Source organism: Calonectris borealis, chromosome 1 (genome assembly GCF_964195595.1).
Source record: "Calonectris borealis chromosome 1, bCalBor7.hap1.2, whole genome shotgun sequence".
Lineage (NCBI taxonomy): Eukaryota > Metazoa > Chordata > Aves > Procellariiformes > Procellariidae > Calonectris > Calonectris borealis.
In genome coordinates, this window is record NC_134312.1 from 81,559,643 (window position 1) to 81,573,592 (window position 13,950).

Genomic DNA, 13,950 nt, shown 5'->3' on the forward strand with positions numbered 1-13,950 from the left:
GAACAGATGGAGTTGCCCATTTCCTTGAATGAGTAAAAGAATGTTGATCTATGCTTCACACTATGTTTCATTAAGCATACCTCTGTGCAGTATCAAGGAAGAAACCAACTGTAGGAATTGAAACTTAGAGCACCTTTTTTTTTTCTGTAGTAAATGGTTTAGCAAGCTAAGTAACTGAGATACAGAACTGAGTAACAATGGGTACAGGTATTTCCTAGGGATTGATAACTGGGAGAACACAACTTACACTGTGGCCAGGCATTAGAGCACCCTTTAAAATAAAGGCTTGAAAACTGTTTTTGTTCTCCAGTTTTCTCAGTGCTCAGGTGACTGTACTGTAATGCAGATTGAAGAGTTAGCATGTTTTGAAGTAACCCAGTTCCCCTTTAAATCTGCCACTGTGAAAGTAGGCTTCAAAAATCTCTTGCCAGTTTTTAAACATCGCGGTGGCTATTTCTTAAGTTAAGGCTGAAGTCATTGCTATTCTGAATGAGCACAGGATAGTGGTATGGGAAATTTCATAACTGGCGCAGCTTCACTTTGGTATGTGTAATAAATGGGTTTTCTAGATAATACACTTCCTGTACTACTAGGTAAGTCCTGCTCGGAATTGGATGAATGCACTCCCAAGGATTTGGTGTCCTTCCCAGATTTCCTGCTTTTCTTCCTCCTCAGACATTGCCACTGTCTCTTCTCAGCCTGTCCATCAAAAAAAAAAATCTCTCCACCTCTCTTCACTTGTATGTTCACCATTTGTTGCTACCTCATCTGTCTGCATGGCATTTGCTGGCAGAACAAAAGAAGGGTTGTTTCCTCGTGATAGTGTTTAAGTCTGAGGAGAAAGAGGAAATTTTAGGACTTGGCCTGTTGGTTAATGAAGACACTGTTAATTCTGAGCTATAGCCATATTATTCAACAGAAGCCGGTACTTTGCTGCAGACTTCCTTTCCACTCAGCTGCTAAGGCCAAATTCTGCTCCCGTACTCCAACTAACCGTACGAACTAAACACAAAGCTTCTCTCCAAGGAGTCACAGGGAGAATATCTTTTATCCAAGAAGAGATTTCAGGAGAAACACATACAGAACTAGTGGAGAATTATCTGACACTACTTTTTTTGTTGTTTATGGAAAATGTTGACCTGTTGAAGTTAATATTTCCATGAAACTACATCAGTTGTGAGGAAATCTGAGTCAGGAAAAAATTCTCAGAAATTGAAAGAGGAAAAGAAAAAGGGATTGGAAGGATGAGACTCCTTGGACCATGTGGCTCCTACCAGAGATGGATAATCCAGGTTCAAGAGCTTGATCTGAAGCAGGCAAAGCAGGGATCTGCTCCTGGATCTTGCAGTCTCTGTGTGAAATTCATGATCACTGAGCAAAGGAGTTTGTTTTCAAAACGTCTTGGAGAAGGTCCCAGCTCTATCCTATTGAAACCTGGAACAAGAAAGGAAGCAAAGGAGAGAGGAAGGGAGGGAAGGAAGAGGGAAGATTGATTGATATGGAGGAGAGATTAGATGTTTCCTATCCTACTTGCTTTCTGTTCAATTATCTCTCAGTAAGGGTTTAAGCTTGGAGACATAACATGTGTGACAGGTCTCTGTCCAAGTAAACTTTCTTGAATCCAACTTCTCTCACCTTCCAAATCATCTTCTGAGATCAGGTCTCTTTTCTAGGAGTGAATGAAGCTACACCTCAAACACAATGTATGTTAGGATAGACAAAAATAAGGTAGTACGTTTCTGTTGTGCACTTCCTTTCCACCTGAAAGGTTTCTGCAGATGCCTTTGAGCAACTGAGTGCTAATCTTGATCTACTATAATTAACTCTTTTTTTCTTATTGACCCTAAATGTCCTTTGTACTGAAAAGAGCAAATCATTATGGAACTCACTCAGCAGCACTGAACTAAAACACCTTTAAAGACAAAACAGCTGATTTGCATCACTGGTATTTGCCAGAGTTGTCCTCATGCTTGGTTTTTTTTTTTTCTATTTTCATCTTTCTCTGAAAGTAATCTCAAAACAAAAGGGCCAGGCTAACAGTTTTTCTAATCTCTGAAAGGATGTACTGAACAGAAAGACTTTTTTAATAACATCAGCAATGCTTCTCAAACAGAGAAAGTGGAGACATCAGGGCTTAGAGAACATTTGCTAAACTCCCACTCTTTGTTTTATTTTTCATCTTTTTTTTGTTACCAAAAGCTACAAGAAATTCAGTACATTCTTCTCATGCTGAAGGTCTGATTTTACTCTCATCTCTCACAAAGAAGAAAGAAGAAGAGACTAACCAGTTGCCTAAGATGAGTTACAGTCCATGAATATTTCTTACAGGATTGTGAAATATGCCCACTTGCATATTGAAATCTATGGGCAATAACTAGTTGCAAACTGAAATTACAGCACATGGATGCTTTGATATAGTCTGTGCTTCCAAAAGCTGGAGATGCACTGTTCTAAAAAAAACTTTTGATGTTTAAAGAACTCCACTCTTTAGTATAATTTAATAACTGATACTAATACAATGCAGCTGGAAGTCCTTAGTTCTACTGTATAAATTGCTAAAATTGCCATGGAAGGAAAGAGAGGTAGAAAGTAAAGACCTAAATGTCACTGAGGAAAAGATCAGATCAGTACTAAGTTAGAATGCAATTGTTAATTATTTTCATATATGGATGAATAAGAAGTGCTCATGCAAAAGTGACACAGACCATACTAAACTGCAGGCTTGCAAATGGCAGTTGTGAAGATGGCATACCAGAGATATGGGAAACATTTTATACCTAGTCTGGCAAGAGGCAGATTAAAACGTATATAGACTTAATTGTAGTGTTTCCAGAAGAATCAGTCCCCAGAGTGATGCTACTTGAGTTTGCACATGTTGAAACTTATTGGATTGTATTTTCAAAATACTCTAAGTTTCATGTTACAGCACTTCAGGAAATTTCACCCATAGCACATCAGTTTCCTGTAAATCAACCATATGTATGAATATCTATGTAAAGTATTTGCATATATGCTATGATCAAGTACATGGGTAAATCTAAGGTTGGATCAGGGGAATAAGCAATAGTAGGCATGTAGATTATCCCAGCTGAGTAATTACAAAAATTTGTAAATTTGTGTACAAACTATGAAAATGAATTTTTAAAAAACTTTGAAATATATTTTTTTTCTTCTGTTTTGAGCATATAATACCCTAGCTATTGTAAATACATGTGAACCTCAAGAGCAGAATAAAACAACATAGCTCTTTCAGGTTAGGCTGGTTTTGGTTATTTTTGGAGGAATTTTACTTTTACATTGTTTTTAGTCTTTAATGAGTTTTATTTTGGGCCCTTACATGGCTAGAAGCAACAGTTGCGTGTTTCATTGGGATGCTGGGAAATTCCATCTTCCAAAAGATATAAAGTTCCCTTATCTAACCCTGGAGGGCTTTAATTTATCAAACTTTAAGATAATTAAATGTTTATATGTACATATATATGTATATGTAGGTACAAAAGCCTGTGACAGAACTTTGCCCAAGCTAAGTCTCCTGCAAGAATATCAGAATTTTTTGTGGTTTCCATCTCCTATATTAAGGAAGATGGATTAGTGTGTTGGGAGGAAATTATGTGGCTAAAATTAAATTAGTATATCTATTGCAACACCTTTCAAAATAGAGCAGAAAATTCTCCAGAATGTTTTCTGAAGAATGAAAGAAAGTTGGCATTTGAAAGGATCATAGAGGAGCTGTAGATAATAGGTTACAAATTGAAAATAAGACAATAATAATCTAATTGCAAAAAAGGGAAATGTCCTACTACGTTGTGCGAATCAGTGTGTGGCATCTCCTGCTCTCTTTGGCTCTGCATAAGCAGAGAAAGTCAACAGGACAGCAGCAAAAATGATTGGAGGTTTAGAAAAAATGTCATGTAAAGAAAAATTGAATGAATTGTAGATGAATAGTCTACAGAAAAAAATGAGGCAGCTCATCTAGATATATAAAAAGGCTGCTGCAAAGACAAAGGAAATAATTTATTTTCTTATGTCTATGACGGATGAAAGTAATAGGCCAAACTGGAGGGAGGACTGTTTAATTTGGATACTGAGAAAAATCTCTCTAATATTATGAAGAGGTTGCTTGTGGAGGTTACAATGAGAAGAGGTTAGAGACACCTCAGTCAAGGATAAGTTGGTTGGTCTTGTCTTGGGCAGGATCTGCATAACCCCCTTGAGGTTTCTTCCAGGATTATTTTTGTACGATTTTACTAATGTTCTGATGTGCAATCCCCTGGCAATTTTTCTAAAAAGTGCTCTATAGTGAGTTGGTCCCACGTAGTGAAAGGGGCCTATGGGAACGGAGTCACTCATTTATGACCAATTTTTAATATGCCAGTGCTACGCAAATTTCCATGCACATACCTATTGCATTTTCTTTACAGAAGATTCAGTGTACTTGAAGACAGTATAGAACGGGTTTAATAAATGTGCTTATTCAAAGCACAAAAACAGCAGGGAAGGTAGCTAAGATGCTGTCTTAATAATAAAACTTTGGCTAAAGTATAGTCACATAGTTTATAGCTATAATACAGTGTTCCTGTGCCTCTAACCATACGTTAAGTGCTTCCATTGACTTCACTGATGCTCCCCTAAGCTTCAGCTGAGTTAAGCTTTGCAATATGACTGTCTGTAAATACGTCTCCATGCATGCATGGTTTTGTTAACACTCAGTAATTTGATAGTAACACGCTCTTTTTTCTTGCCTATAAGACATGAATGTTGTCCCTACAGTTCAAGACATTGCCATACCTGCTTTTTGGCCCCAGTGAGACTCATGAGTTTCCTTGATCTGGAATGACATAAAAACATAAAGGAGAAATATTACCTTTTCATTTTATTTAATGGAAAACATCCAGAAGTGTTCCTTTGGGAGATAGCATTGAAATGGCTAGTTTTGGCTAATAGGTTTCTAGGACTGAAAAATAAGGGTTTATAGCTTCAACTGTTATACTAGGGGAGCAAGGAGAGATACTAAAACCTCCTTCTTTCCTAATTTTTTAATGTGAGAATGTCCTCCTGGTATCATGTCTTAACACGAGTGCCACGTTATTTTCAGATCATGTTACAAGCGTAGATAGCCTGCATTACTGACATCCAGACTGCAAAAAAGTTACTGATTCACTGGTTCACTGATAGTGCCCAGATCTGCATGCCAGTGTGTTTTACACGCAGTCAGTACTAGCAAATGCATGACTGCTGGAGTGAGACACTGTTCGGAGAGCCAGAGTGACTTGGTTTGCATCACACTTGCTAAATTCTTTGGAGAAACAGGTGGCATGTAAAGGTCCTGTTCTTCTGCCTATAAGCACATACATTTCTTGCCTTCTTTGAAAACTACACTGGGTTTATCTACGTGGTATTTTCCAGGCTGACGAGAGTCTGCTTGGGCCGCTCTGTGAGCCACCATGAAGCTTCCATTAGCTCAGCTGGGAGACAAGCATTATTAGCTTTGGCACAGCAACGTTAGCTCCAGCTCAGCACTGACCACATTCTGGTCACTGACTGCTTCTGGTCTGGGCAGCTCAGAGAGCAAGCAGGCTGGGCTGGCAGTTGGTCAAGGCACATGCAATCCTGGCTCTTGTCTGCATACTAAATGTCATGTTGGTATTCCCACCATGTTAGGCTAGGGCACTGGAAAAAAAAAAAAAGGATTGCTCAAAGGCTTAAAGAAGTGGTTGACTATATCTAACGCTTGCTGTGAAAAGGCACAGAAGGTGAACACATGGTTTCACAGTCTGAGTAATAGTTTACTGAGGTGTACCTAAAAGATAGGGTGGATTTGTGTAACTACAAGCTTACCCTTTAGAACTTGTCCTCCTTCACTTGAGAAGATTTCCTCAGAGGGGAAAAGATCCGAGTTCGGTATGAAAGCAATTGTTCATTGTGTGGTTTCTTTATTGTCTGTTGGCATGAATCAGAGCCAAGCTTCCTCAGGTTTGCTGGGCAACCAATGACTATGCTATTGTGCTTTCACCAGTCAAGGAGGATTTTCATAACCCTTGGTGTGCTAGATATCTATGTGTGAAATCCAATTTTAATCTGTCTCTATAAACATACTAACATATCTCTAGCTAGCCCTTAGGGTATTAATGCCTGAGGTAATGTCTGGATTTGATGCCCCTCCCCTCCATTGCTCCCTGCTTCTTCTTTCACACAAAAGCTTCTTGGCTCAGCAATGAGTCTAGTCCCTCATCCTCACAAGATTTTTTTCATTCTCGAGAGAGCTTCCGTTTCTTTTTGCTTGTACGTAATGAACACCACCAATGCACCTGCAGAAGGAGCAGATGTAAATTTTTCTGAGGTGACCTTGTGGCCCCATGGCGGCACCTCTACCAGAGAAGAAAGAGTCTTTGGTCCTCATAAGGTGTCCAGTGTGCTAAGTACTAGTGCTCTGCCTAGACTACCTGATGACTAAAGCTGCTTTTGAAGCATGTTTCATGTCCATAAAAGGGTTAATCAGCTTTCTGAACACAGTAGAAATATGCTGATTGGCATTAAGGAGTCAGATGTTTGGCAAAGCCAATCATAGTGAGAAAACAGAGCAAACTGCCATCATAGGTCTAACTCCAAAGCAGCACCTGTTGGTAAATAGTGGTTTTTGAAAAGCCAGCTCTGAGGACAGCAGTACAGTCGGTCTGATGCTACCAACCCCCTGCTGAATCTTGCGAAGAGTAAGAGACAACAAAGTTCCCTAGCCCACCCACACATCTTATTTCAGCTGAAATACATTCCCGTTCATTTTTTGTCTCTGCTTGACAAGAAGCAAGCATATGGACCGACAAACTTCACTTCCAGATGATGAAAAAAATGGATCTCTAAGTAATTCTGGTCATTTTGTACTACATATTTCCTTTTGGTGGTATCGCTTTCTTACATCACCCAACTTGCAAGCCTGGCTCTTTAATTACTGCTGTACCTGCACAAGCATTAGGCTCTGTAAATCTACAAGGTGGTGACTGATACTTGGGCACATCGTGCTAATTAAGCACTCTCTCTTTTCGTAGGGAGAGGTTAGATCGTTTCTAATGAGTCTAGTTAGTCCTTCTGTCGTAACAAACAGTGCCCAGTCTTGCACACGTATGTTGTAATACCTTATCATCACCCTTTCATTAATGTATGAAAAACATAGAATGTAGAAAGGTTTATCGGGCTTCTGTTGTGTAACTCAATACTGATGAGCAAAAGTGCGTTTCATCACCATTCCTTAGGGAGGGCAGCAGAGAGGAGCTGCTGTTGAGATAGTGGAATTTGGGCCATCTCTCCAGACATAAAGTCTCCGCTGTTTTACATCAGGTAGACTATAAAAGTTTAACTCTTTCAGTGAATAACTGTATGTTAGAAATGTAATCAGCAAAGTGCAGCACATAAGAACCAAAAGTTAGATGTTGCTGCTTTTCACTGACCCACAATAAAAGGCCTCAAAACTGCATTATGAACCATGGAAGGGTTCAAATTTGCTTCAGGAGAGAAAATACAGTGAAGATAATTACTAGACATTTTTAAGTCCTCTGAGGTAGTGTTTCCTGCCTGACTAACGTTAGGAAAGCTACATATGTGTATAATTGAAAGGGATGGCACTTGAAGAGTTACCATACACAAAGAAATAGCTTTTGCAGCTGATGAAGGACCTAGTCTCTTTCTCATTGAAGTCTGCAGAATTCCCCATTGATTTGAGTGGAAACAGAATTTGGCCCTAACTACTAAAGCAAGACTGAGACATCTAAGAACCACAAGATCACTTAGTGTAAGACACTCTTTATTATAATAATTATTGTGTTGCTTAATGGCAACTGAATAGTATTGACTCTTACAAAATTTGTTTTTCTTTGGAAATGTTTATATTGTCATCCAGAAAGGGGTTTGCAACAAAGATCTGTCCCACAACTGTTAGAATTTCTTAGAGCTTCACAGTACTTTATTGTGCAGCATCACAGTGTATAAAACTGAGCATAACTGTATACATTATAAAACAATATACACATTGATTGTAAATTTAATTCTACAATAGCAAAAGACATTTAATGTAGCCACCTTGTTTCTAATAAGAAAAAAAAAGGTAAAATAATATAAATTTCATCTATAATCACACAGGATGTTTCACATAAATGAAGCAGATCTTCAGAGTGGAAATTCCTGAACCTGAACTCCTTAGCTACAGTCTACAATGGCTGTATATAAAAAGAGCCCTTGACACCTCCATATTGGGTGGTGACCTGCAATTTGAAGTGAGAGCAAGACTTCATATATGTGAAACACTGTATGAGGTTGGCCTAGGAGCAAATTCATCTGTTCCATGTTTCAAACAATTAGTAGCAACTAGAAATGTAGTTTTCATAGAAGGAACTTCTATGGAGCACGTGACCTTGCCTTGCTGGTGGTTTCATCAAACCATATATAGAAGTTCTACTGATTTGTGGAATTACTTACTGCAACTCATTAAAGAATTTAACAACTGCTGAGTGAGATAAACCTGTGAATCCCTGAGACTGCAGGTGTTATGTAGGGAAAGTTGTTAAAATGTTTCTTAACTAAATTTACAGAGATATCATGGGCTTTCTTATGAACTCCAGTGAGACGTCCTTACTATGGAATGGTAACGTGGATTGCTGAGTTCACAGCAGTCCTTTTCACTAAATCCTATACACTAACTCTACAGAGAATTAAAATATTCTAGAAGTTTTAGGAAACTTTCTTTGCTCATATCATTTAAGCTGTGGGCATCCACATTGGTAAGTATGAAGTCTGATGCAGTATCCCCCCCAACCCATGATAGTAGAGCTGAGAAAAGGGGGAGCACCTTTGCTGTTTGAATTTGAGAGGCACATGAAAACTAGGATCTCAGGGGTGCAGGAGCTGCCTCCAGCTCTTTTGAAACTCACTTGAGGACTGACAGAGGTAGGTGTGCCTGCCACTAGTGGCTGCTCCCTGTGGAATCAAGAACCTGCCAGGCAGAGAAAGCCACTAGAGACTGTCTACTCTCTCTCAGGGGAAATAAGTTGATTTCGAGGAAACCCAGTTTTCGTTAAAAAAAAAAGATGTAGGTCTAACAGCACAATAGCAAATACCTTAAAAATATTCATGTTTACCACTTTGCTTTCAAATAAGAAGTAAAGTTAATTAATATTCAAGTTCTATGTGACTGAGAGGCCGGAAGACAACATCCTCTGGGATGATTTTATTATCTAGGAGATATGTAAGACGCTACCTACCTTGTGGTATGTTGAACACAAAGCAGAACCATAGCTCTTCCTTTCCTTATCCATGGTTAGGACTTGCAAGAAGGCATGTCTGAAAGAATTACACTGATGGTATAGCCAAATGTCTGTGTGTCAATGTGACGTGTTGTCAAGCATGTTCTCTAGGCTGAGGATGGCAATGAGAAGCAAATTTTTTTCTCCAGTTTTATTCAAGTAATAAAGAGTCCAGGAAGTGGCAAACATTTTTCAAACCAGAAGAATTTTGATGGAGGAAGCACGAAACTCTGGCATGAGCAGTGCAACTAACCCGCTTCCCAACATCATGGCAATGGAGGAGGGAGTATGGAGAAGTTTGGGAAATTTGCTGGAGGGAGGGAGAAGGCGGAGAGAAAAGACTCTAGAGGTGAAGCAGAGCCCAGTTACGGGGCCACGACAGAAAGGCGGAGGCAAGCCCGCCAGCACAATACAGGACGTTGCAAAACCCTTTCTTGAGCAGAGCTACATCTGCTGAGGACAACATACCCAGGGGCTCTGCCAGTAGGATAAAGGGTGTCCAAAGCACACAGACTTCCAGTATTTGCTCAGGTTGGACAGGTTTGCTGCTATCCTCATGCAGATTATAGAGAAAAGATAAAGAGGTCGCTGTGATCCTACTAGTGCTCTTCATGCTGATGTCCAGCTGATTAAGTAGGAAGCAACAGCTATCCTTGAAGACTCCACAGGTGTACTCAGAGGTCAATAGACAGAAGCTGAGGACCAAACCGCACTACATACTGGTGTAAGGGTTGTCACAGTAAGCCCACAAACAAAAAGCAGCAGGGGATTGGCAGATATACAGGTACCTCTAGTCAGAGGGTTTAAAACATGATACCGACAGTGGGGGCTGGATTTTGTTGTAAAATAGATACTGGATTTGGCGGGGGAAAATGCCGTATAAAAGGTAAGCCAACCTGCTGCGGCTGAGAAGCATAGATTGTTGAGATGCATAGACTTTGACTCTGAAGTAAGATGGCACCGTTAAAATAGTTAGAATAATTTGGGGACCCTTCTGACATACACCAAATAAGAATTGTTTAAGGCTGCTGCAGAGGTGTGTGTGCTGAATGGCAAGACGCTCTCTTGACGAGCAGCCACTCACAGGCAGACCTGCCAGCATGTGACCACCAAGACCTCCATAATGATTACAGTAAAATGGGCTGGCAATGCCCAGCTGCCATACCTCTGATCTGATGAGCATGCCTGTGGGGTTATACCCATGTGTTAGATATTTAACCACAGCCACTGGGACTCAGTGAATGTCAGCTTGGTGGTAGCACCTTGAACAACCTAGTTGTGCTTTTGACATATGAGAGAGTGGCCTTCTCTGAAAAAGCCAGGGCAGCACAGCTTTTGAGATGCTTGTACTCCTGTTTGACCTTCTGTGAAGCCTCTAACTTGTTTGGTGTGCTTTCTCAGTGTCTGTCTCGCAGTATACTGAGGTAAAAAGAGCACTGTGAATGCTGAAGGACAGCACTGGATAGGAATTCTTATAAAGGGCTATGCAGTAGATCTAGCAGCTGAAAACACAGCAGACTACTAGGTATGAGTGCCAGAAGGTCTGTGTTCAGGGTATTGCAAGGACTTACAGGGCAGTAGGTACTCCAAGGGGCAACTCGGCTTTGATGCAGTGTTACTATGCCTGAGGCTCACTGGGGGGCAGAGGACACCAGAGGCAGGTTAGAAACATTCACTAAGGCCGTTCTAGCAGAGGAGGCCAGACGCAGCTGCTACGTCCGGGCCAGAAATCAAAAACTATGCTGATGAATCAGATGGTTCAGAGAGGAGCCAGGAGAATGATGAACAGTAAATAGAAAGGATCTCATATTGCTCAGTTTAACAAAAAGAATGATATGGAAAGATTTGTTAACAGGTTATATACACCTACATGGAGAGAAGAAATTTAGTAATAGAGAGAACATGCTCCTGAAGATAGCATTTTAAGGTGATAAAGGTGAATATGAATGCAATCTGGAAATGGAGTGTGAATTTTGGAAACAGTATATCAAAGACTTCCATGGATGGAATTGTGTAAATCATTGGATAACAATCAGCCAAAAGTTCTTACAAAGAGAGAGAGAGATGGATATTGCTCTCTCATTCCTCATTTCACATGGCTATTTGAAATACCGATATTATAGCATCTTTGTTCTTATCAGCCTCTGAAGTTCAATACAAAGAAGTGGAATCTGCTTGCTAAAGTTGTCTAAAGATTTACATTCTTATTAACTTCACATAAGCTGTGCCACTAACGAGAAGAGAATGCCTTTTCCAGATATGTTTCCTTCAGTACACCCCCTGTAGGAAATTTAAGTCTCTACGCCAAAAAAAATTTATAATTTATAGAAGAGGCTGATTGCTTTACAGTATGAAACTGAAAGCTACATTTCATTAAAACAAGTTGGCTGCTCTGGGAATGGGACTGTTACAGTTATAAATCATTAAAAGCCCTAGTAGCTGGTCTGCTCTAACAGCTGTTGGGTTTTACAGTGTTTACAGGTAACATTTGCCAGTGATTAAAATGGAGAGACTTCTATGATGCCAGCATTTTCACTAATCTGATTGTTAACTTGAAAATTTTGATTAGTCAGAACTATTTCAAAAGGCTTGCATTCTGTAACAGTGAAGGATTATGCCCCTAGATGACACATGATAGGTTTTTTCATCAGAGGAGCATTTATTAATCTTAAGAATGGTCCAAACAGAATCAAGATATATTCCGATGTTCCATATCTTATCCACAGACTAGTGAGACATGACACAAAACATTGAAAAATTTTCTTGCTTCTTAGAAGAAGATCTGATCATATCATTTCACTCTTTATCAAGTGTTTTCTTTGTCTGGAAAGCCCTGTTAACTTGAATGGCAAAGTCACTTTTTTTTCCCCCCATGGAGGCATATCAAGAGCACTTGACCACCTGCGTAGATCTGATTGCAGGACTGGGATCTTGGTTCAGCTACTTGTATTTACATTTTTACTGAAATAAAGGTTCATTATTTCACATTCCAGAGTTTTCAAATTCCTGTCAAGTATAAAACCAGTTAATAGGTATATCAGCCTGTAATCAGTTCAGACCAGTTACAAGACTTCCTCAGTTAAAGTAAAAAAAGCTTTGTAGACAGGGTGGAAAGGAATATTTTCACCATTCCTTTAAAACTTCTAAGGAATTATCATCTGGGACATAATCACAAACAAATACTAGTTTTCCTCTTGAGAATCTAAATTGGTTATGCTGACACATAAAATCAAGTGTTGTGACTGTTACTGATTGTGTTGTACCATATGGAGAGGAATATATATTGGATATTATATAGGATTCTATTATATATTTCTGTTGTCCCATATGTGCTTAAAGCTGAAGAAAGAACCACAGACTTCTCAGGTAGTTCATCTGTGCCAATCAATCTGTTGATCTTTCAACCCATGTATTTCTTGTTCCGTAACAATAAGCTTAATTACTGGACTGAATTGTGGCTGGTAGAGATGGCAGTCATTACACACTAAGTTTAATATAAAGAAAAAACCATACAGATGAAAAGTAATGCCAAAGTAATTCAACCTAAGAAATACACAAATAAATACTACACAATCTTTTCCCTTTGACCCAATTCCAATTCAGATTGCCTCCCTATGCGAGACTGTACTTGTCCCAAATAAACAAAATCTGTGCCATACGCAATAAACATGTGGAAGAAAGCCTACCTCAACTGAAGGAAACTGAGAGTATGCTGAAAGCTATTTCACTAAATAAATAATGTCTCAATTATGCCTATTAGCATCAAAGGAGAAAGCAAATTACTAGACAATTTTAAAAACACCTTACATTATTTTGTTGTCATTTTAGCAAGGAAAGCAAGCAGGACCTTTACAAAAGAGGTTTAGTGTACAAGGAAATACAAAGAAGCAATTTAGAGTGGCTTTTTAAGACATCTGATAGTGTATCAGAAAATTTTTGTCTGCAATGCAGTTTGGGTCTATTTCTATTGTTTTATAAGTAGAAATCAAGCATAGTGGCTTTTCATCCATGGAGGGTCCTCTTTGGGTTTATCACAATGAGAATGGTAAGATCTTTATAGGTGTACATACATTCCCTGAAGACCAGTGGCTTTACTATGTATTTCCACTAGTTAAGCAGGAGTATTTTGGCATCTATGTTTTCTACAAAATGCAGGAGTTTATTAGGCAAAATGCCAAATTACAACTTTTGCTCTCTTGACCTCTCTATTCTGTCCACCTTCCTACTACTTGTCTATCTCCCTGTCTTCTCTTTATCTTTTATTTTACTTCTGAGTTATACTCAGGATACACTGGAATTTAAATGGGAAAAAAATGGTACCTCTTCACAACAGCTGAGTGCATTCAAGCAAGCTGAATGAGCCTTCCTTACCCCAAAGATATGGAACAAAGAAACTTGAAAATGGCCATGCGGTTAGGATTTCTAGCCAGGAGCTTTGAAATGCTAAGCAAACAAATGCAATATCTAATGCCAGAGCTGGTGTTGCATCACCAGTCATTGGGAAAGTATTTAGGGCTTTTTTTCACTGTATTTGTTGTTAGAAGTGTGGTATTTACTGTTGCATCTTTATGCATGCAAGCACACATAAACTCATCCTTTTTTTATTATCCTAATATTTCTATCATTCACAGTATGATTGAAAATTTCCTGGAAGGATAAA